At 50.0% G+C, this 24,559-nt stretch overlaps 1 protein-coding gene across 4 annotated transcripts in view; it reads right to left on the minus strand.

Moving 5' to 3' along the window:
- DDAH2 (DDAH family member 2, ADMA-independent) overlaps window positions 1–7,567 on the minus strand; it is a 29,696-nt gene extending 22,129 nt beyond the window's left edge. For 2 of the 4 annotated variants that reach the window (XM_060271151.1, XM_060271152.1), the window contains exon 1: window positions 7,284–7,567. The gene's annotated coding sequence lies outside the window, so the exon portion shown is untranslated. Of the gene's footprint in view, window positions 1–3,716; window positions 4,219–6,588; window positions 6,699–7,283 lie in introns of those variants that run through there. The other 2 variants (XM_060271153.1, XM_035107033.2) reach the window with 2 other exon arrangements.
- Window positions 7,568–24,559: the final 16,992 nt, after the last annotated feature.

Consider the following 24,559-nt stretch of genomic DNA (forward strand, 5'->3'; position numbering starts at 1 on the left):
AGTCTCCTCCAGCACCATAATTCAAAAGCATCAATTCTTCGGCGATCCGGAACCAATTGTGTACTTAAACCGAGGTACCACTGTAATCCAGAGGTGCATTTTAAATAAAAGGACATATTCTACTCATGTAAAAACATGCTGGTTTCTGGACCATCCGTGGGCCGGATTGAGAAGGCGATTGGGCCACATCCGGCCCACGGGCCTTAGGTTGCCTACCCCTGTTCTAACCCCTGCGATACTGTACAGTATTACTGCTTTGGCATTCCACAGCCATGTTTGATCCTCCCAAGTTTTCCATCCTCCTTAATTTCAGCCCCACCTTCCCACGAACCCCGTTGCACAGATGGCAGTTATGGACCAGAGGTCCGTTTAGTGTTAATCTTAAGAGATTGGAGATGAGAGGAAGCAGACTCTGAGCGAGCCGGCCTCCCGATGTTAACACAACCCTTATCTCCGGCGGCTCATTCCGGTCAAAATGCAGCAACAAACAGCGCTTCCTTTGTTTTGGCCAAGAAGCGGTTCTCAGCGGGAAAGGGGGATGGGGAGGAACCCCCTGCTTCACCCAAAATCCCCACACAGACACACACACAGAGAGAGAGACTATCCTCCTCACGGGCTGGGACAGCGAAGTCACCAGCCAAGGTCAGCGAGGGTCACTAATGGAGGCCAGTCTTGCAGCTGGGGGCGTTTAGCCAAAGGAAAGCAGGAGCCCACAGAGGAAGGCCGTGCAAGCCAAGGGGAGCAGCCAGGATGCGCTAAGGCGGAAAAAATGTGACACATGTTTCTGTTTAAATTCATGTCGGAGGGATAAAGAGGAGGGGTGGGCGGAGGGGAGGGAAGACAAGAGAGAGGCAGAGGGAAAGGAAAACAATGGGATTTGCAAGCAGCAGAGATACCCAGAAGGTTGTCTCGCCCCTCTGCGCACAACGAGGGCCTCCGCCTTCTCCTCAGCCACCACACACCCAAACTCCACAAGCAAAAGCAAAACTAACTCCCAAGGCTCCTTGGGGCAACTGCTCTAGGGGAATATTTGTGAAGCAGACACAGGAAATAGTTTTCTCCCTTGCAAAAGGGAGAATCTCTTTTCCGCGGGCAAGCAACCAGAAGGCAGGCCTTTGGGGTTTGCTGGTCCCATGCTGCGGGACGCTCTTCCAGCAGAGTCGGGCATTTAGCTTTCGGGTATCCCTCAAGGAGGTTTTCATGCTGTGCCTGCGCTGTTATTCAGACCATTGTTGAGGAGTCAGCCCAGTCCCTTTGATGATTCCTCTGTACTGCTTTTGATGGCTTCTGTGATGTTTTCAGGAAGCGGCCAGGCCTGGCTCAGTCCACCTGGGTCTTCTGTTATGAAGGCAGCGGTTCACCCGAGTTTCAGACAGGGAGTCTTTCCCCTGCCCTATCAGGAGATGCTGGAGACCAAGCACTGACGCCTTCTGGATGCAAAGCAGTTGCTCTGCACTCACTCATCTACGCCTTTCCAGTACTTTTCTGTTGTCCCGGAGGGTAGGATCCAAACCAACAAGAATCAAATGACAGCTCCAACTAAACCAGGCGTTGGCAACGTTTTCTGCCCGTGGGCCGGAGGATTCCCACAGACTATCATCCGTGGGCGGGACATGGGCCACACAGGCGCAGAAGCGATTTCCGGTGCCGTGCTGCCCATGTCCCAAACACTGGAAATGGCTTCTGCGCATGTCTGCGGCTGTGCATAAGCGATTTCCGGTGCTGGCTGCCCATTTCCAAAATGTCTGCAGCACCAGAAATCACTTCTGCGGCTGCGTAGACGCAATTTCCGGCACCGATCGGCGAGTCCCCGCGCTGCGCTGGTTTACCGCAGCGCGCGGAGGACTTGCCAAGCGGGCGGCTTGGTTCACGGGCGGCCCGTGGGCCAGATAAACGACCTCCATGGGCCGGAGGTTGCCGATGCCTGAACTAAACGCTGGGAAGAACATTCTGATGGCAAGAGCTGTTTTACAGTGGAAGAGTCTGTCTTGGAAGGTGGCAGACTCTCCTTCACTGGAGATACTTAGAGTTTGGATTGCACAGAAATAAATAGAGCAGGGCCACATTCACACCGCATATTTAAAACACTACGATACCACTTTAAACAGTCATAGCTTCCTCCAAAGAATTCTGGGAGCTGTACTTCTTCAAGGGTGCTAAGAGTTGTTCCCCTCACAGAGCCCCAATTCCCAGAGTGGTTTAACAGTCCGATCCCTCTCCCCAGGGAACTCTAGGAATTGTATCTTTGGGTGAGGAATACGGTTCTCCAAGAAAACCGGAGCATCCTTCATAAACTACAGCTCCCAGGATTCTTTGGGAGAAGCCATGATTCTTAAGGCGGAGCTGCGAATGTATGGATGTGGGCAAGATGAATCTGTCAAGATTCCCTCCTGCCATGCAGCAGCTGTGCCCTTCTTGTTAACTCTACACACAAAAAGCAGCAGGGCAGCGGCATGTCAATCAAAAATTAAGCAGGGCTCATGTTACAGTTCCTGAAAAATAATACAATATGCTTGAGAGGCTGTGTGTCATAGTGATGCGAGTGCCAGACTAGGCCCAGGGATAATTGAGGGTCAAATCGCTGCTCATTTCAGAAGCTCATCAGATGTCATTGAGCCATTAACACACCCAAGAGGTTTGGTGCCATGCTAAAACCGGAGGTGGCAGAAGCTAGCTATGCTCCCTGGAAGAAAGGCAGGATGAAAATATAGCCACTGTTCTAGCAACAGCAATACATCTGGTGTAGAACCACCAAACTCATGTTTACTCAGACATATGTTGAATAGAGCTTATTCCCCATGTTACCTGCGGGCAGGGGCTGGACTGGAGTCTAAATTTGGTTGCTGGTGTGACTGGGAGTCCTAAGAGCCAAATGAAAACAAAATACAGTTGTACCTTGGTTTGCGAACGCCTTGGTACTCAGACGTTTTGGCTCCCGAACGCCGCAAACCTGGAAGTGAGTGCTCCGGTTTGCAAATGTTCTTTGGAACCCGAACGTCTGGTGTGGCTTCCATGGCTTCTGATTGGCTGCAGGAGCTTCCTGCAGCCAACTGGAAGCTGTGCCTTGGTTTGGTTGGCCACTGTGACAGCCTGTAAAACCAACTCGGCAAACTGATGTGGCTTCCACATCTTCCGATTGGCTGCAGGGCAAAAAAAATCGGCAAGAAAAAGAGAGATCGTCTTAAGTTGGAGCCGTGAAAGAGCTCACTTCCGCTTCCCATGCACATCCCCTGTCGAAACCTTCAAGCCCACAGAGATTCCCGCCACGAGCCAGCTGGAATTATTTGTCCCTGAGGTGGACTCTACATTCTCCGTCTCAGTGTGTTTGTCACACACACACACACACACACACACACACACACACACACACACACACACAAGTTTATCAAGAAGCAGTTTAGCTAACCAACAGCAAAGCAGCTCAAAGCGCCAGCCTCCCCGGACGCACATATCGACACACACTTTCCCCAACAGGAATCATAAAGCACAGAAGCAATCAGAGAACGAACAGCAAAAATACAACACCAAGCGAGAAAAACCAGGAAAGGGCCTCTGGGTGGAATATAAGCCTTGTCAAGAAAAGAGATATGTATTCGCCACTTCCTTAAAAAACATGTTTCGGCAATGGTTCCTTCCCTCCCCATTTTGCCTCCTGACCTGCTAACTCATTGTTTCTCTGCTGTCTAAGACCAGAACCGGAGCTGGCCGTGACATACCTGCACCCCAATTCCTTCCTCTCTCCAAAGAAAAGGCTGATCCCGATCCAGCGGATTCTTTTTATTGGTTTGGTTTAGTTCTGATCATGCGGGATCAGAAGTAATAAACTTGGGACTTATTGCACTCCTCCTCTGCCTCTTGAACTCTTGAGTACAGTCAGCTCCACAGCTGGCCTGGAGAACTGTTCCACCCATTGCCAAAAAACTGTTTTAAAATCTTGGGAAGCCTAGGGAGGACGCTTCAAGAGCAAAGTTGGCAGGCTTTAATTGTATATCCACAAATGAACACACAGAGGCACCTCTAGCTAGGAATGTTTTCTGTACCAACCCACCTGTCAGGGCTTTGCCTGAGTCCAGACCCAACTCTGTAAATTGGTTTCAAAGACACAATTGAGCCCAAACCAAGTTATGTATTTGCTTACGGCATTTGCATCTAGCTTTTCCTCCAAGCAGGGACGTGGGTGGCGCTGTGGGTTAAACCACAGAGCCTAGGGCTTGCCGATCAGAAGGTCAGTGGTTCAAATCCCCGCCATGGGGTGAGCTCCCGTTGCTCAGTCCCTGCTCCTGCCAACCTAGCAGTTTGAAAGCACATCAAAGTGCAAGTAGATAAATAGGTATCGCTACAGCGGGAAGGTAAACGGCGTTTCCGTGCGCTGCTCTGGTTCACCAGAAAGCGGCTTTGTCATGCTGGCCACATGACCTGGAAGCTGTACGCTGGCTCCCTCGGCCAATAACGCGAGATGAGCGCCGCAACCCCAGAGTCAGTCACGACTGGACCTAATGGTCAGGAGTCCCTTTACCTTTACTTTCCTCCAAGGAGCTCACGCCAACGTATAATAGTTATTACCCTGACCTCTCACTTCACCATCACAACAGTCCTGTAGGGCAGACTAGGGCTGAGAGAGCAAGTGAGTGGCTGGCCCAAAGCCATTGAGACAGGTTCCTGACCACGTGAAGCATCATTAGCCACAGGATTCCCCTTGCTTGCTCTAACCACTACACTGACATGTGAAGCAATTTCTCTTCCCAAACTTGGCTTTCAACCCCCTGACATCTCCACCATATGGGTATCCTTGGACCTGCCCTGACTTCACACACTTAATCCCACATCCCGTATAATTCTATCAGTTACATTTTATCTGCCCAATCTAAATGAATTTCCGGAACCAAATTGCTTTTTCTGTGCAGCCTGAGCAGGAGAAAAAGAGGTCAAAATAGGTCAATAAATATGTATACTGTCCCTGGATTGCATCAAGCGACTTTTCTTCTTTAACTTCTCAAAGTTCTTAACCTAGATTCAAGGTTGTCATCTGAACTAGCCGGATGCTTAATCAATCACAGTCAGTCCATCAGAACCATCTTCCCTAAAAATGGCAACGAGACATTCAAGTTTTGCCGACTGCAACCTTGGTTTCAGGAGCCATTTGGCGCCTAGCTTATATATCTGAGTTTCTAACAATATTGTGATTAATTAACAGGGCAACCCTATACATGCCTTCTAAACAGTAAGCCCCACTTTAAAACAAAAAACAAAAAACAGTAAGCCCCACTGATGCCAGTGGAACTTACCCACAGCCATGGACACCACAGGACTTTTTCCCAGGGTGGGAGATGCTAAATTTTTCCAGGGGGGCAAAATAAAACACTTAAGGAGGAGGAGCAGGCAATTCTTTTCACACAAAGAAAACAGAAGAGTGTCTATCCATATTGTCTCATATCACAGGTTCTAAAAATGCTGGAAACTTTTATTTAAGAAAGCTGAGAGTTGGGGTCACACTTCTTCGATGGGACGGACACTGCTTCCTTGCATGCACGCACCCTGTGTACAACCATGCCCCCAGGTAAGTAGGTATAGAATAGCAGCCTTCGGTAATAAGCAGAATACAAAAAAAGCCCAGTATCCATATATTATTTGGAAAATCAATTTGACAAGCTACAAACTTTTTACCCGCCGAGATCGATACATTCCTACTGTGCAAATATTTCAATAAATAACAAGGAGAAAACAAGAGCCCATGAAACACACTGCAGTCGACAGCGTTCAGCCTCTTTACACCCGGCTTCAGCAGCCACTATGATGGAGAACACCATTAAGGTGAGGAAGCTCACCCTGGAACCAACAGGACTCCAGAGAGAACGATTCAGGAAGGAGCATCGGAAGTGTCGTATACCATTGACAGCCAGCTCAGTGCTAGGAAGGGCCAGGGCAGGGCTGTGGCTCAGTGGCAGAGAATCTGCCTTGCAAGCAGAAGGTCCCAGGTTCAATCCCAGACATCTCCAGGTAGGAGATGGGAGAGAGCCCTGCTGGAACCTGGGAGGGCCGCTGCCAGTCAGTAGATGGTACAGAGCTAGATGGACCAATGGTCAGATGAAATACAGGGCAGCTTCCTATATTCTTATGTGCCAGCAGAAAATTCAGGGTGTGTTGGCACCACCTAACCCAACCTACTGTGTGCACGTTTTTTGGAAATCAAGCACCATCTGCAACACACCTGCCCGGGACTCCACGCTTCTTTCCTTCTCACCACAACCTCAGAACACAGCGATTTCAGCAACTCTGCAACGCCCTGGAACTTTAAAAAAGCCTTCTGGCAAAAGTTTCACCCAATCCTACTCCTGCTGAAAAAGGAACCCAGGAATCCTGGTCAACAAGACACTCTCAAAGTCTGGAGAGGAAGATGACACAGAAGGCCAAAGGAAAACAGCTGGAGGAGGCTGGGAGGACCTAGCCGGCAAAAGCCAGGACTCCTGGGTTTCACCAACGCAGCTGAAGCCCCTCTGGAATTCGCCCCCTGCCTCTCCCATTAAACAGGTGGATTTGGTTGTGCTGTGCCCTGTCTGGCACTTTTCTCCAACCAGGTACGAACCATACCTGTGTTTTCCCAAAGGATCCCCGTTCCAGCTTCCCCCTTCCCAGCACGCTTAGACGCCTGCTCCGCCACGAACTGGCTCCAATCCTCCGTGTGCCGCCACCTGCAGTCCCAGTCCCGGACCAGTAGAAACCAGGACTCTTGGCTCTCGATCGCCACCCACCCACCCACCTACCCAAAAAAGCCACACCCCCACGAGCCTCTCCCACCCAGAGGAGCCTCGGCTTCCCCTTGTTCTGCTGGCCTGACTTACACACCCATCTCCCAGGATCTGGAAACCCAAGATCGCTCTTGTCAGTCCCCACCCCTCCCCACCGCCGACCATGGGTCAGATTGACCCCACTCCTCCTCCAAAGCCGCCTTGCTCTAACCTCCTGCTAGCTGCGCACCCCCAGAGCCCCCAAACTGTCCAAAGGACCCAGGCGTCCCGATTCCCTCCCACCCTGGTCCCTAGACCCAGCCCCCCCAAAATAGCCAAACAAAACTGGGAATAGACACCACCACCCCTGCTATGACCTATCCTACCAGACCCCGTGGAAGGGGTGGGACCGAGAAGTCCTCCATCCCAGAGACATCTCTATTGACATATCCAGCCTGCTAGATCCCCTTCGCCTAGGGAACCCAGGCGTCCTAGCTCAACCAGAGCCCCCCACCCACCCAAAAAGAAACCACCCCGGCGCCCCCGTGCCCCTCTCACCTCTCGCAGGGCGCTTCCATCCACCAGGCGCCTCCCCGCCAGAGAATGTATGGGGGGGGAGGGCGCCGCCGCTCTCGGGATGGGGAGCTTTTGTGGGGCGGGCAGGCAGGCGATCACAGCCCGCGCGCTTTCCCGGGCCCCGTCGGTGCCGGCGGGAGCGGGGAGCAGGGGTCCCGGCTGGGCTCCGTCACCCCCGAAAGCGAGCGCGGCTGGGCGGGGGGCGCGGCGCCGACTTCGCCATTGCTAGCGCAGCGCGGGGCTGGGATTTCATTGTCTCGAGGCTGGGGCGGGGAGGAGGGCGGGGCTTCGGGACGCCCCTCCCCTCCCGAGGGGGTTAAAAGCAAGCGCTGACTCCCCCGCCCCCACCAGTTCTTCCCCACCTTCCCGCTCCAGTTCTTTGCTCCAGGTGGATTCGATCGTCTCCAAAAAGTGGGCAATATTGATAATCGTTAGATGGAGTGGAACTGAGGGGCGGGGGGGGGGAGTGGGACGTCACGTGGAGAATTCTTTTGTCACACTAGAATCCTTCTTAGAGACCCTTGTGGTTTAATGTGTATATATATTATTCCTTCCTTGGAGCCACACCCTTTCCCCGTGCTTAAGTTTTTTTTATCGCCTGCCTTCCTGCTTAGAAATGGGATGTTATGTGTCCTTTTCGTAGGACGCAGCGAGCAAACAAGTGAGCGAGCCTTCCAGTTTCACAGAACTATTTTCTCTTACAGAATTTATATACCGCCCAGGCAGGGATTTACACTCCAACCCTGTTCAATTCTATGATTCTGTGATTAACCCTGTCACCTCATGATCCCTGATTATGTAACAACAAGCTGAGATTTGTCGGTGGGTTGGGGACCCTGCACATGCTTCCTTGTGTCTTTATCGTGCCAGGTATTCTGGGCTTGGCATTGAAAACAAATGGCAGTGCTGAGCTGTGTGTCCCTGATTTGGTGGGGGGGGATTGGTCCCTTGGGATAAGGATATTATGATGTGTTTAGGATTGTTAAGGGGAGAGAGCTGCTCTTTTACCTTGGGAGGTTAGTGTTTTTAGGATGTTGGAATTGGGGGGGGGTGTTTTTCTGGAAAGTTGCTGCTTTCTGACGCTTCCAGTTGTAACATATAAAGTCCTTTTTTTCAAATAATATTTATTCGTTTTTGAACACCACAAAATACAAAAAATCACCAAAAAACAAAAACAAGAAGACAAAAAGCAAAAAGAAAACATGGGCGTAGGCAGGGGGGCAGGAGGGGGCAGCTGCCCCCCCCTAAAAGCAAAAAAATTAATGTATTTTACAGACCATAACCAGCACTTTTCCCCTTCAAAAACTGAAGTGGAAAGGGCTTTGCTTTAGCAAGAGCAGCTAAGTCTCCGCTTGCTGGGGGGGGGGGGAGGACACAGCAGTAACAAAAACACATCAAATAAATAAAGCAAAGTGGCTACCAGTAGTTAAGCAGTTAAGACAATGGGGCATATATCCCCAGGCAAGATTCGATAGCTGACCATTTCACCCTATTGTTCTTAAGTGGGAGTTGTTAATGAGCATTCAGGAGCATTAAGAGTTCTATTGGCGATTTAATGAGGGTGCAGACTCAGAGGATTCAATTTGACTAAGGTGGCTCTGCAAGGCTAAACAGAAGTGAATAAGAAAGGGGGGAGGCTGTAGCTTTGACAGACACAGTGATGTTTATAAAAAGCATTGGTGTTCCAGTCTGCCCCTCCTCCTGCATCTGTATACTGTAAATCAGGGGTGGCCACCTCCCAAGAGACTCTGATCTACTCAGAGTTTAAAACTGGGGGTGATCTACCCCCTTTTGGGGGGTTCAGGTCAAAGCTGTTGAGTTTTTTTTAAAGGAAGGGAAGCCCTGTTTTTTGGGGTTTAGGTCAAACTTGTTGAGCTTCTTTTAGGAGGGAGGGAGGCCCATTTTTGTTTAGGGCTTCAGGTCATAGTTCAACTTTTTTGAGGGAGGAGGAAAATTTTGGGTGAGCTTTTTTTAGGGGTGCCAGTGACCTACCAGTGATCTACCACAGACATCCAGTGATCTACTGGTAGATCACAATCTACCTGTTGGACGTGCCTGCTGTAAATCAAGCAGAGAGAAAGCTGCTTACAAGGCTCCTGTACATGCAGAGTTCCAGCATCACAGCGTCACCCAGAGGCACCCACAAATATGAGTTATCCCTCTCTATTTCTTCCTTCCTTCCCTCCCTCTTCCATCCTTAATAAAATACGGGGGGGGGAGATAAGCCCCACATAGAAAGCCCATCAACATGGGGGGATGACTCTTTCAAATACGGTATTTACCAGTAATTGGGGGGGGGGGGGCGGGAGGCACCTAGGCCTCTAGGAGTTGGCTGCTATGCCTAGGAGTAGGACAATTCAAGAAAGCAGAACGATGCATATGCTATGGCTATATATCAATAGAATCGTAGAATTGTAGTCGGAAGGGACCACAAGGGTCATCTAGTCCAACCCGCTGCAATGCAGGATTTTTTTCCTAAGGTGGGGCTTGAACCATGGTTGAAATATTATGCTGATATGCAGCAACGCCTCGGAGCCGTCGTGGCTGCGGCCATGCCTTGCCTCGCCCTCGCCCGCCCTGCCACCCCCTCTCGCCTGCCCGACCCTCCCGTCCTCTTGCTGCAGAGTTCCAGCATCACAGCGTCATCCAGAGACACCCACAAATATGAGTTATCTCTCTCTCTATTTCTTCCTTCCTTCCCTCCCTCTTCCATCCTTAATAAAATACGGGGGGAGGCAGATAAGCCCCACATAGAAAGCCCATCAACATGGGGGGATGACTCTTTCAAATACGGTATTTACCAGTAATTGGGGGTGGGGAGAGGCACCTAGGCCTCTAGGAGTTGGCTGCTATGCCTAGGAGTAGGACAATTCAAGAAAGCAGAACGATGCATATGGTATGGTAATATATCAATAGAATCGTAGAATTGTAGTCGGAAGGGACCACAAGGGTCATCTAGTCCAACCCGCTGCAATGCAGGATTTTTTTCCTAAGGTGGGGCTTGAACCATGGTTGAAATATTATGCTGATATGCAGCAACGCCTCGGAGCTGTCGTGGCTGCGGCCGTGTCTTGCCTCACCCTCGCTCGCCCTGCCACCCCCTCTCGCCTGCCCGACCCTCCCGTCCTCTCCAGCCAAGCAGGGTAGCCGCCAACGCTGCCAGCCCCAGAAGCACAAGGTGGCCGCTGCTGCCACCGCCACAATGTCATCAGGCCCGCTGGCCCTTTAGCCCCGCCCACTTCGTGGCCCCTCCCCTTCTGTGCCTTGGCCCCGCCCCTGAATGACCATGGCTTGCCCCCCCCTAGTTTTGATCCTGGCTACGCCCCTGAAAGAAAACATAAAAAAGAAAAACATATCAATTCTAACATTATTTACTTAACATTGCAGACTTCCTCAATTCCCCCCACACTGGGTCCATATTTAAATCCAAATTAAGCAGTTTTCATATTATATCTTTCATCATTTTACACGTTTTTATCATTATCTCTCAACTATTTTTATTCTAGAAACATCAACTATCTTAATCCTAAAATTCACCAATTAATCCAAATCTAACTTTTATTTTCCCATCCATCTACCTTCTGATTTCTCCCTTAGCCTAAAATTTATTCCCAATTTTTTTCCATAAACTTAAATATTACTTCTTCTATCCTAATAACATTTAAACACTTGAATCTAATTCAACATCTTGAATCTTGAATCTAATTGAATCTTGAATCTAATTCAACACATAACATATAAAGTCCTAAACAGACTGGAGCAAAAGGTTTCTAAATGATCTCCTTTAAGCGTTAGCATCTCAGCTCTCAAAGTATCCCACACCAAACTCACCTGGCACCTTTGATATTATTACCTATTAGATGTCAAGCAATCAATTAGAATTTTGATCAGCTGCAACTGCTTCTTTTAATGTAAAAGCTTTCTTGCAATTCTGATATTTTTGAAATAAAACTAAACAGATAAATACAAGTTATTCGAGAGTTGCTTTGAGCTTTATTATCAGCATAACAGATGCCCCCCACATCATCATCCTCCTTGTAGGAAATCTGTTGACTTATTGATTATTATTATTTTACAGGTGCAACTAGGGTTGCCAGACTCAATAGAGGACAGGACTTCTGTGCCTTTAATTGCCCTGCTCTCTTTTAAGTCTGGAAACCTTAAAGAGAAACCAGCAGACCCTTTATTCTCTTTCAGGTTTCCAGACTCAAAAGAGAGCAGGGCAATTAAAGGCACAGAAGTCCTGTCCTCTATTGAGTCTGGCAACCCTAGACGCAACCTGTGAAAACTTATCTGGTGCCCACAAAAATTGTCTGCACAGATGGTTTTCCTATTCTCCCTATTTGTGGATAGCCCTTGATGGTCATGTTGAGCTTCGGCATTTCTAGAAGGTGGTAAAACCACCGGGCGTGGAAAGGTCTAGAATCCATCCCGGAGACTCAGACCCACGAAGGCAGAGTTCCTTCCTGTCTTAAGGAAGAAATGGATATTCACTGGGAGCATGTTATGAAAAGGTACTGAAGAAGAGAGAGAAAATGTTAATGCCACTAGAAACCGAATCTGGAAGAGGAAACTGCACAGAGTTTTCTGGTGGAAACTCAGGTACACCTACTTAATGTAATGACATAAAAGTCCCAGGTAACGATAGCCCCTTGTGCAAAATCCCCAAAGCATTTTGAATGGAATAATGGCATTTACTGGCCAACAGGGTGCACACCTCCAGGCAAGAATATGAGTGGCCCTCTGGAAACAGGCACCTCCAAACTTCTGCCCTCCAGATGTTTTGGACTACAATTCCCATCTTCCCTGACCACTGGTCCTGTTAGCTAGGGATCTCATGGGAGTTGTAGGCCAAAACATCTGGAGGGACAAAGTTTGGGGATGCCTGCTCCAGAACATCCTGCAATTGTCCAGCAGACTCCAGAACATAGTGAAAGGAAGTAAATCTTTAAAGGCTACTGCAATCATCTGGTGCCACGAGAGGGAATTTTTTAAGGAACTCGTAAAGCAGGCATCTCTAGGAGCCCCTTACTCTTAACAACCCAATGCTTGCAGAACATGGAGAACTTACTGCAAAGACTTAAGAATTGCCAGGAGACATCTGGAAATGTAGTGGTGCCCTCTCCCCAAAACACAACTTCTGGAGAGACGCAGAAGTCTCTGATCTACATGAAGCGAAGAAACAACCAGTGGTTTGCCATGGATGCGACGCCTCCTATCAGAGAAAGCATTGGGACATTTGTCAAGCTACTTCCTGCCACCATCGCGAGATTGGGGCTCTGCTGTTGCTATATAAATAGATGCTTGGTGTGAGGTGCAAGAGGAGCCCACAAGCTTTTGTGATTTTGCATGTTCCCTCTCCTGGACCGCCTTCTGGTCCTGCTCTTCCTGCTCTCATAGCTTCCCTGGAGCTGGTGGTGGTCTTGCTGCTCCTCGTGGAGATGGCCCAGGTACTTCTCATCCTGGGGTCGCACGTTCTGCTCTTTGGCGCGCTCTCAGCGCTGATGTGGTCTCAGGAGCTCCGGAAGCTGCTGCTGCTCAGGGTGATGCTGAAGGTGGTGCAGCAGTTGCTATGGTAACTGGAGAGGTGCCCCTCAGAGGCCCCCAAAGCTTCCCTGTCCCTGCCCTGATCTTGGACTCTACTTAGGCCAGTCTCCCCCAACCCATCACTAGCTGAAATGAGAGCCAGTGACACATGCATAGGGTTGGAGTCAACGGAGTCCTACTCAGAGGAGACCCACTGAAATTAATAAGCCGAAGTTAGCCGGGGTCTGTTGATTTCAATGGGTCTGTTCTGAGTAGGCATTGCATCGAACCCATGCATAGCTGTTCCCAAGACTTTCCAGAAAGCTAAGTTAGAGGCAGTGCAGTCGGTCTGGCCCCAGACCTTTGTGGGTCTGTGGACTGCAGACCCTCAGTGGAACTCTTAATACTTCCAAGTGTGTGTTTTTATTTTAATGATTCCTTCAAAGGGCTTTTTTCCATTCTGGGTAATGATACTATTGGGTAGCAGGAACATATAATACTACACGCATACACAGTCCACATTGTGAGAACTGAAGTCTCGAGATTCTTTTGCAATGAACAGGCTGGGTGAAATGTTCTCCCAGTGGAAATGCCATGCCGTTGTTGCCTGGCCTAAATGTGGGCCAGAGGCGAATATCAAAATGTCTGTGGGGGTGGGAAGTGGAATGTGGTGAACTGACCACGGAGGACAATATTTACCGCAGTTCATGGAGAATATCGGCACTGGCGTTTTCCGCATGGATAGTGTTTTAAATCAACGCGATGGGCCTCATCAGTGTCTTTCCTAATGGAAGGAATCACAGCCGTTAGTGATGCCAGATGACTAGTATTTTTGAGCATCCATCCTGATTGGCTTGAATGGTGTTTACCTGTCTTCCTGTTAACCCCGTGTTTCTCCAACTCAGGCCCCTAGCAGTTGATGGACTACAACTCCCATCATCCCTGACCACTGGTCCTGCTAATCTAGGGATGATGGGAGTTGGAGTCCAACAGCAGCTAGGGACCCAAGTTGGAGAAACACTGCGTTGCTTCTCCCGCTACTTCCCTAACTGCAAAAGTCCGTTTTTTAAAAAAGAAAAAAGACTGAGTCCTCGGGCAAAAGCCTTTCTGCCCACTTTGATTGCACAAACCTAAAGTTGACTCCCGACAATTTGCAGGTGGCCTCTGTGGTGTTTTAAGGTGCTTCACATCAGTCATGTGACGCTGTCTCTGCTACTGCACCTCATTGCTCAGTCTCTCTGTTGCTCTTATCCAGAGAACAACAGAGCATCCCAGTAACGTGAGCATGATACCCAAGTCCTTTACCAAGCTCATCTCTGTGGAAACGAAGATAACAAGGTGACACGTCTGCACTTGTGGGGCTCCTCGCATTCTGTGGATCAGAACATGTGTGGGCTTCGCTCCCAGAGACAGGCAGGAAGGAGGGAACGTACTTATCAGTCAGCTTGTGTTTTGCTGTTTATGTTATCAGAGTGTCTGTTCAAGCCATCTGTGTGTGTGTTCAGATTTCCCACCAGCCCCCTTTTTTGTGGGTGTAATGTGTCTATGTGTCGACTTCAGGCTCGACTCTCTCCTGCAAGATGGGCTTGTGCCTCTGCATTGCGTAACTACCGGGTAGTTGTGCCTTTCCTTCTTCCTTTACTTTGTGTAGCCGGTTGACTTGGTGCGCTTATGCATGAGTATTGTGCTCGGTTTGATTCCCTGCGCTCCCGTGTTTTGTCTTACCGGGGGGGGAGGGAATTGCAAGGACCTGAACAAGAGCTGTGTTTGTGATGTTGGCTTGTTAATTGCTTGCCCACAGGTCTGGAGATGGAATCTAAAGCATGGGCAAGCGTGGGTCAGAAATAACTATGCACACACACACACACCACACAAACACACACAAACACAAACACACACACTGTTTCTGCAACTTCAGTTCCCATTGCCAAAGAGGCAAGCTCCACTGCCTTTTTAGCTGTGGAAAGTGCTCCAGCAAAATGGGTATCAGAGGCGGTTGCCAGGGTCAGGTCAGTAATGATTCACAAGGCGCCAGCAAAGTTCACTCTTTATTCAAAGAAACAAAACAGCTCAGGCCTAGTGAGCACAGCAACTCTTCCCAGTAGATCTTGCCCCAATGAGGCAGTTGCCAGGACTGAAGGTCCCCACCTTCCCACCGATCCTTAAGTCTTCTCCTCCCTTGGTTCATTCCCAAGCATTCAGAGACTCTTTCGTGTTGTCTGTCTTTGCTCCGCCCTCTTCATGCCTCTTTGGGTTCTGAGAGACCAGGGGAAATGCGAGCTGCCCATTGCAGGAGGAGAAAACACCAGTGCCTTTTCACCAGCCGGACTCATCTCTGTCTCTAGGCCCTCCTCCTTTCCATCCTCTGCTTCTGCCTCTTGTTCTAGACTGCTCTCTGTCACAGCCTCTTCCTGCTCACTAAACCCTGTTACCTTTTCAGCTTCTGACACCTCCTCCTCCCAGTCTTCTCACTCTCTTCCTCTGACCACTTGCTGTCACACATCCAGCAAGCATACCTGCCTCTTTCATGGATCTCGGCCTTCGTATTTTATCACTTGTGCTCCGAGGGCTGTGCTGGGATGCATCTGTGGCTTTTGTATAGCTCAGTTCTGAGTTTTTGTATAGAAACTGCACAACTATGATTGAGTAGCAATTTTTCTAGAAAAAAAGAGGAGCCAGGGCTCTCTTGCTCTCTTGGAATGGCAGTGGCGCCCACCTGAGAGGTGCCGGAGCTGAACTCCGGCTGTAAAAATAAATTTTAAAAGCCCCGGGGATGTCTGTTAGTCTTGCTGGAGTGTTTGCATTGCATTTAGAAAGTTTTCCTCGTGTCAGCGGGGATGGGCATGTAGACTTGCAGCTGTTAACTCGGAGAACTGCAGAAATTTGCAGCAGGTTGCATATAAACGGCCAGGCCCACAAGACAGACAATGTTTACTGTTGGTGGTTAAACAATGAAAAAGCAGACAACCTTGAGACACATGGGCATTCCTGCACAGAAAGGCCAAAGCTTTCATAAAATTGCATTCATAAAAATTGCCAGCAGGGCTGACACAGTGAAGAGGCCAAAGGCGAATTTATTTAGGGGGGAGGTCTCGGTCTGAACATGCAACAGGGAGTTCGAGAACTTCAGCTTCCATCGCTCCCTGCCAGAATGGCTAATGGGGAGGGATGATGGGTTTTGTAGTCAAACAACACCAACACAGAGTTGAGGGGGGAAAGCCACTTCAGTTTGCATTTAAAGAAAAACCTACCTAATCCACACTTTCTGAAAAACTATGTGAACTGAAACACCGCCATTTTAAAAAAATCCACGCTTCTCTGAATTTTGCAATGCAGTTCTATAGTCAAGTAACATGTACAAAAACACAAGCGCTAGGGTAAAAATGCACATATTACTGAAAATAGTGTGCCCCAAAATGTGTTCTATATAGGGAAATTTCTTCTTGTAGCTGTTTAAAGGGGAATGCTAGTACTCCAAATGTATGGTTTGGGTGGGGTCTTGCTTCAACGCTGGTGACAGGATAGTGCCCTGCACCGCACTTGAGGCAGCTGGCCAGAGATTGGTGGGGTCCAGGAAAGACCCTTTGGCAACAGGTAGGAATGGCAAAGGGGGCCTTTGGAGGAACAGCCGGGAGCGGCTGTTGTTACCACCCATCACCTCCTGCTGCCTGAGGCAGTTGCTTCACTGTGCCTAACAGTAGGGCCAGCCCTGACACAGAGACACAGACAAGGAGACAAAAAGCAACAGGAAGCTCTGTGTTTTGAGCTAAAAGGAGAAAGACACCATGTGATCCACGGCAAAAGAAAGATCAGTTGAGAGAGAAAGAGAGGGCACAGGAAGACAACAATATGCGTCACTGTTCCTTTTTGCCTGCTGCCAATAAAAATCCGCACAGAACCTTGTGCACAGCACAACGTGTGGATTTGGCAGGGTCTTTATTTACTTCCAAGTTCCTAGTCCTCATTGCAAAGCATAGAGGGTGGTGTCAGGGCAAAGGCTGAAGTATTCATGACAAGATTCATGCTCCGCAGCTGCATTCCCCTACTCATCCTCATCTAGATTATCCCCACCTCTTTTTCTTTAACAAACTTTTTTTTGCTGATGGGGGGAACCCCTGCAGAAACCCAAGCTAGACTAAGGAGATCAGATAGGGTGGATGTTCTGAAACAGGCCCCTTTTTTTATTCACGCTTGAGGTCTTAATTGGTACTGAGACAGAAAAAGATCAGAGTCGCACACAGCTTGGACTTCCAGTATTTCGGTTAAAATGCAACATTGGTCCATTTTGTGACTGTAATTCTCGTATTCTTGCAGAATGTGGTGTTGCTCCGTCCTTTATTCTCTTAATTACTGGAAGTTAAGAGTGACAACCAACTCAATTTAACGAGAGCAAGCTGGTATTGAGCCTTGTAGACAGGTGCTGTCAATTAACTGTGTGCCATCATGGAATAAGTCAGGGTGAAGATCTTCTAGCCTGGGGGGCAAATCTGCTGGATTCCACACACCCCTCACACAAGGAGGGCTGTGGAGGAACCGATCACCCCTGTTATCACCCAATTGGAACGTGTGGATTTTGTTGGCTGTCAGTTGACTGATATGCTCCCCCTCCCAGGCAGGAAGCTGTCCAGTGCTGAACAACTTCCCCACTGAGCAAGGATGGCGTTGAAAGTACAGATCAGGCTGTGTTTTCAAAAGCTCTCCTGTAGCAGAAGAGGTCCCTTTTTAGGTGTGTGTGGGCCCAATCAATTTCCCACCCCTCTGTGCCAATATCTCCTGTTAGGAAAAGAAGAAAGTTCCCTGCCCCTGCTTTTGTTGGATATATAACAGCAGAGATCATTGAATGTGAAACTTAAGGGTTAAATCCACTGTCGTTAAAGTGAGCTAGCCGGGCAGGGTGGACGTGTTATGTAGCAACCAGGCAAAGTAGCATGATCTTTCCTGAAGCAGCACGTACACAGGCCTATCTTAGCCATAGAGGCAAGTGGCGCGGGGAACCACGGTGCCGTGCGTTGGAGGGCACCAGGGAAGAGATGCGGGGGCCACGGAGGAGGTGATTGGCGGCGGAGAGCCGGGCGCGCAGCGGTCAGCCCTCCCTCCGCCTGCCCCTCTCCGGCTGGTGTGCGCACCCCGCCTGGTGTGCCGCAATTGGTGGCTGGAGCGCTTCTCCAGCCTGCCACAGCAGCCAGCTAGCTCCCTCAGGGGGCGCCCTGCTGCTTCGTGACGGAGGGTGGGGAGCGCGGAGGCAAACCGGCAGCAAGCGGCGGCGGCTGTGGAGAAGAGTGGCGGCGGAGAGAGCCCCACTGCCTTTTCCCACAGCCCTGTGCCTGCTGCTGCCGCCTCCTCCTCCTCTGCCTCCTCCTTCCCATCCCAACCGCCATCGATCTTCCAGCCGGCTTCTGTCTTTGTTTCCCTCCCTCCCCAACGGCGCCCTCTGCCTCAGGCTAAATTTTGGGAAGGGAGGGGGCGCCGGAGGGACCTTTGCGCCACGGCGCTGGATGTGGTTAAGACGGGCCTGGCTGTGTAGTCCTGAGGGAGTTTTCCCTTTGTTCCAGTTCATAAGTTTGTTCTTCTAGCCAAAGGCCATGACAAACTTGTATTAAGCAATAGTATTAATAAAATCCCCGGGACCCACGTGGTGCTGTGGTTAAACCACTGAGCCTAGGGCTTGCTGATCAGAAGGTCGGCGGTTCGAATCCCTGTGACGGGGTGAGCTCCCGTTGCTTGGTCCCAGCTCCTGCCAACCTAGCAGTTCGAAAGCACGTCAAAATGCAAGTAGATAAATAGGAACCACTACAGCGGGAAGGTAAACGGCGTTTCCATGTGCTGCTCTGGTTTGCCAAAAGCGGCTTTGTCATGCTGGCACATGTCCCGGAAGCTATACGTCGGCTCCCTTGGCCAATAATGCGAGATGAGTGCGCAACCCCAGAGTCGGTCACGACTGGACCTAATGGTCAGGGGTCCCTTTACCTTTATTAATAAAATAATAACAAAGCATACATCCATAATATTAAAAAGTCTGCAAAGACTTTGCCGGGTTCCTGAGCATTAAAACACAGTTTCCCTTGTGCGTAGTTCCGATTGCTTTGTATGTTTGTTTGAGTGTTTTCCTGCTATGTGCAAAGCCTGAAGTCGGAAAGACAAACCCTCTCTGTTTTTTCCTCCCCAGCTATACACTGTTTTGCTTCTGTTTCCTCAGGAAAGTGTTATCCAGGTTTTTGTCTCTGGGCTCTGCATTATTTAAGTGACTTTGCTGACAGTCTTAAGTACTGCTTCCAGTACTTCCTCCCCTTCCTCTCTTTCCTGTGACAAGAAACCCTGCCGCAGGCCTGCATTTAGTGCCCTGCTAGGGAGGCGGGCAACAGAATCACAAACTTGTTTATGGTACCCAAACGCGTGGTGCCTGACTCAGTAAGCAGGACATCACTGTGCTGTATCCCCTTGGGAACAGTTTATAACATCAGCAGAACTGAAGTGTGCGTTTATTTGTTGATTTTCGTAATTTACAGCCCTCCCTCCGTATGTAGACCTCAGGGGCAGGTTTCTCGTAACATCAAGCAATGGGATTTTAAAATCAGTTAGTGGGGGAAACCACAAAAAGCTATGACAGAAACAAGAGCTTAAATCATACTGCAGAACGACACACAAGTTGCGGTGTATTGATTATTATTATTATTTTAAAAAATCATTTTTCTTTGATTCTACAAATACAAAATCATAATCTAATTACATATCCATATGTAGAGAGCCCTGCTCTGAGAGTACAGCTGATTCAAATATGCTGGTGGCCGCAGCCTGAAATCATACAGTCTTGGGGGGGGGGGTGTCATCACATTCTCCTGCTGAACTGGCTCTTGCTGTTTTCCATAGCAGGGGTCAGACAGCCACTCGCCCTCAGGTCAGACCGTCAGGGAGCCCTGCAGAAGCTTTGCTCTCCCTTGGGAAGCATTCGGCTCGATGCTCTCGCTTGAATTATTCAGAACCTTTGGTGTCCATTTTAGCTGCGCCTCTGTTTTTCTGTTTGGGGTTTCATCTCTCTCTCTCTCTCTCTCTCTCTCTCTCTCTCTCTCTCTCTCTCTCTCTCTCTCTCTCTCTCTCTCTCTCCCCCCCATATTAGTGCTTTTTAAGCAGTTGTCTTCTTCTTCTTCTTTGGCAATCACTCGTAGCCGAGTAAGATTGTGGATTTCTTTAAAGTAGATTAGTTGTAGAACCAATTCCAACATGGAAGACAACCTGAGGTTCTCGTGGCTGTGATCAAAACAGCTGGAATAATAAAAAATCAAAACGTGTTGGGTGGGTTTCTTTTCTACTTCCAGATGTGGTGTGTCGGGAACTGCTAGGAGCGATGCCTCAATGCCTTCCAGACCAGCAAGGTCTTCACGTGGCCTCAGATACAGCATAAGAGTGGGCATTGAGCAAGTCTCCATGAGAACGACACAATGGACGACTTCCTCTCCTGGCAGCCTCCCACCTTCGAAAGGGCTGTGGCTGAGTGATTTCAGAGTACATGTTCTGCACATGCAGAAGGTCCCAGGTTTCAGATCCTGGCATTTCCAGATAAGTTCGAAGCCCCTGAAGGAGCACTCCAATAAAATACTGAGCCAGACAGATGAATACTCTAGTTCAGTGGTTTTCAGCCAGGGTGCCATGGCACCCCAGGGTTCCTTGAATGATGGTCAGGGCTGCCATGGGCAACCCTGGCCTCTGTCCCTCTTTCTTTCCTTCCCTCCCTCCTCTAATGCCCTCTTGCATCTCTGCCTCCCAAAGGATCACACAGCTGTTTGCAGCAGCCCTGCTTCTTCTCAAGGTCAGGTGCGTGCCTCACGTTTACCTTTGGCGAGTCTCCGTTGTGCCACTGAGGCTGGGGGCATCCACTTGACTGGCCCCTGTGGAGCAGTGTGAGGAGGAACCTCTCTTTGGGATGGGGGGGGAGCTCAGAGATCAGGGGGGGCGGCAGCGGCTGCCCGGAGGACTCCCAAGGAAAGGGGAGAGGAGAGGAGGCTGAGGGAACACCCCACAAGGGTGGGTGTTCGAAAAAGGGTGAGAGGCTGCCGGCTCTGCAGGCAAGGGGTGAGAAGACTGGGCTCCTGAGCCCCACAAGAGTGCCGCAGAAAGGATGCCGTCGCTCAGGGGAGCCGTGGCCTGAAAAAGGTCAAAAACCTTTGCCGCTTCCATTGTTCTCCTCATGCCAGAGGGCAAAGACCATTTGAGGTGGGTTACCGTAGATGTGGGACACGGGTGGAGCTGTGGTCTAAACCACAGAGCCTAGGGCTTGCCGATCAGAAGGTCGGCGGTTCGAATCCCCGCAACGGGGAGAGCTCCTGTTGCTCAGTCCCAGCTCCTGCCCACCTAGCAGTTCGAAAGCACGTCAAAGTGCAAGTAGATAAATAGCGGGAAGGTGAATGGCGTCAGGGCCGGCTCTACGTAGACCCCCGGGGGCGCAGGGCACCATGGCGCTGGCCCGGCAGGAGGGCGCCGCGAGCTGCGCCCGCCCGCTGGCCGGCCAGTCCGCCGGTCCGCTGCGCAGCTGCGCTGGGAAACGGGGCGGGAGGGCGCCGGAGAGACCGCGCTGTGCCTGCCCGCCCACCCGCCCGCCGCGCAGCAGCGCCGCGCCCACCCGCCCACCGGCACACCATGGCGACAGGGACGCTTAAGACGGCGCTGAATGGCGTTTCCGTGTGCTGCTCTGTTTCGCCAGAAGCGGCATAGTCATGCTAGCCACATGACCTGGAAGCTGTACACCAGCTCCCTTGGCCAATAAAACGAGATGAGCGCCGCAACCCCAGAGTCGTACGCGAGTGGACCTAATGGTCAGGGGTCCCTTTACCTTTACCTTACCATAGATGCTCGAGGGTGTGTCTAGATCTGCGTAGGAGCAGGTGTTTTTTCAGATATCTGAAGGCGTCTGTCCTCCGATCGTGCCACACTTCATTCTTTGGTGCGCTGTTCTGCACATGGCTGTCTTGAAATGTGTAGCTGAACTAGGTGACAGTGTGGAGTCTGTGAAGGAGAAGGAAGTCTGTAGGCTGAATAGGGAGCAAAAGGTTTGCCCGGCCTGCATCTGTTATCAGAGAGACGTTTCAGGAGGGCTTTGGCGGGGGCGGGGGAATAGCACTTCCCCAGCCCCCCAACCTCATGTTAGACCACCATGTGATACTTCCACAGGGGCACGTGTCTTCTCAGCTGGCTGGCTGCTTCCATACACTGAGTGCCTGTTGTTATAAACAGTGAAATGGGCCTCTTTCGAGTCGCTAGGCATGCCAAAGGCATAAATCCTTCAAGAGAGAGAGAGAGAGAGGCGACATGATCTGCATTGGTAATCTTGCTGGGGTTGTAATGAGATTTTAAACAGCAACCCAAGGTAGTGGTTCCTTTGGAGAAGGACTGCAAAAAGGTCCCGTGTCCAGTCCCCGGCTTTTCCAGTAGAAAAAGGACCTCAGCAGCAGAGAGAAGCAGCTCCTCGGGTTCTTGTTTGGCAGGTGGGATTCAATCCCCCTATTGCCGAATTGAGGCCATGCAATTAAAGTGGATTTGGTGCTCTCGTGCAACAAACCCACTCCCCTCCTCCCCGAAGGAAATCTGACTTTTTGCTGCAAAGGAAGAGGTGGGGGAAAGGCACCCAAACTGTGCATAGCTGTCAAGTTCTCCCTTTTTTATAAGGGAAATTCCATTATGCCGGATAGGATTCCTCGCGAGAAAAGGGAAAACTTAACAGCTATGAAACTGTGGCATAACCATTTTATTGACTTGGCTTTATTTAAGCGGACGTTTCCCCCGAGGGGTTTAGCAGTCAATCCCTTTCCCCAGGGAACTCTGGGAATTGTTACCTATGCGAGGGGAACTGTGGGGCAGGGGGGGGGAGTACCCTAACAACTCTCAGCCCCCTTAACAAACTACCCTTCCCAGAATGCTTTGGGGGAAGCTGTGTCTGTCTGAAGTGGTGCGATGCTGTTTTGAATGTATAGTGCAGATGGGGACCAATGCGTAGAAAGAAATCTCTGAAGGTGAGCGGTGGAAATTCAGCCTACACCTGTTGCTCCATGCACTCCATGCACTCTGGCCCTGCCCACTAATCGCATGTGGCCCGTGGAAGGTTCCGGAAGGGGGCCATCAGATCGACAAAAGTTCCGTACCCCTGCTTTAAAAAGTTGCTGAGGATTTGGAGACCCTTTGCCTTTTAGCTTAATCCGTTATGAATCCAGAAATTTCAGGTGCTTGGTCAAATGCCCTGGGTTTAGCTAGGGGCAGGGGTGGAAGGGAGACGGAGAATTAACTGCCTCCCTCTTCTGTGTTTGTTCCAGGGGCCGCAATTCTCCTGTTACGGGGTGCCTGCGGCCCCAACGTGATTTGTGTGCACACAGGCTGAGCCAGAGGCTGCTGTTGTTGACGCTCGCTTTCGCTGACGTCTTGCCTGCCTCGCCCAGCAGGCTCGGAGCCAAGTCAATTAGGCCCGTTAATCCCAAATCCCTGGAGCTTTGGATCATGAGAGCAAGCAGTCATTGAATCTGGCACACGAGCTCTGTGCAGCTGAAGGCCCTTAGTTCCAACCTGCCGTAGCTCCTTCTCTATCCAGCTTCAAGGGGTATCGGGATTAAAGGGGCTATTCTTAACCATCGTCTTTAGGCCCCGAGTTCGATTTCTGAAACACTCTGCGGTTTCCTCTGATGGCAGACAGCTTACCTGGACCCCATCAGAACCAGGCAGAGCCACACTCAAATCTAGTTAGTTTCAGCCTTCGAAGCCTTAGGGAGCTCTTCTTTTTCACATCAATTTACCTGCCAAGGAACCGCCTTCGAAATGCTCCAGGGTCTTCTGAGACGTGGGCACCTCCTGGCAGCCTGTTTATTCAGCATCCATCATGATTTACTTGTGCAGTGGTTACGCTATGTAAATCCCTGTGTATACTGTTTTAGACCAGAGTATCTCAAAGACTCTGATGCTTTTGAATTATGGTGCTGGAGGAGACTCTTGAGAGCCATGGACTGCAAGGAGATCAAGCCTATCCATTCTGAAAGAAATCAGCCCTGAGTGCTCACTGGAAGGACAGATCGTGAAGCTGAGGCTCCAATACTTTGGCCACCTCATGAGAAGAGAAGACTCCCTGGAAAAGACCCTGATGTTGGGAAAGATGGAGGGCACAAGGAGAAGGGGATGACAGAGGACGAGATGGTGGGACAGTGTTCTCGAAGCTACGAACATGAGTTTGACCAAACTGCGGGAGGCAGTGGAAGACAGGAGTGCTTGGCGTGCTCTGGTCCATGGGGTCACGAAGAGTCGGACATAACTAAACGACTAAACAACAACATCTAAAAAACTGCCTTCTAGCCCAGCCTTTGAGGTGATCAGTACAGCTCAGGACCACAATACCTCCAGGAACACATCTCCCTATGCAAACCATCCTGGACGCTGTGATCATAATTGGAGTCCTTTCCATACCTGCCAAGTTGCTGTCGGAGAAATAATACTGCCGGAAGTAGCTGCCGCCATTTTGGAACTGGGTGGAGCATGCTCAGAAGTGACTCCCGCAGTCTGGTATAATAATAATAATAATAATAATAATAATAATAATAATAATAATTTATTTATACCCCGCCATTCTGGCTGGGTTTCCCCAGCCACTCTGGCCGGCTTCCAGCAAAATATTAAAATACAATGATTCATCGAATATTAAGAGCTTCCCTAAACAGGGCTGCCTTCAAATGTCTTCTAAAAGTCAGATAGTTATTTCTTTGACA

Source organism: Zootoca vivipara, chromosome 2 (genome assembly GCF_963506605.1).
Source record: "Zootoca vivipara chromosome 2, rZooViv1.1, whole genome shotgun sequence".
In the NCBI taxonomy this organism is placed as follows: Eukaryota; Metazoa; Chordata; class Lepidosauria; order Squamata; family Lacertidae; genus Zootoca; species Zootoca vivipara.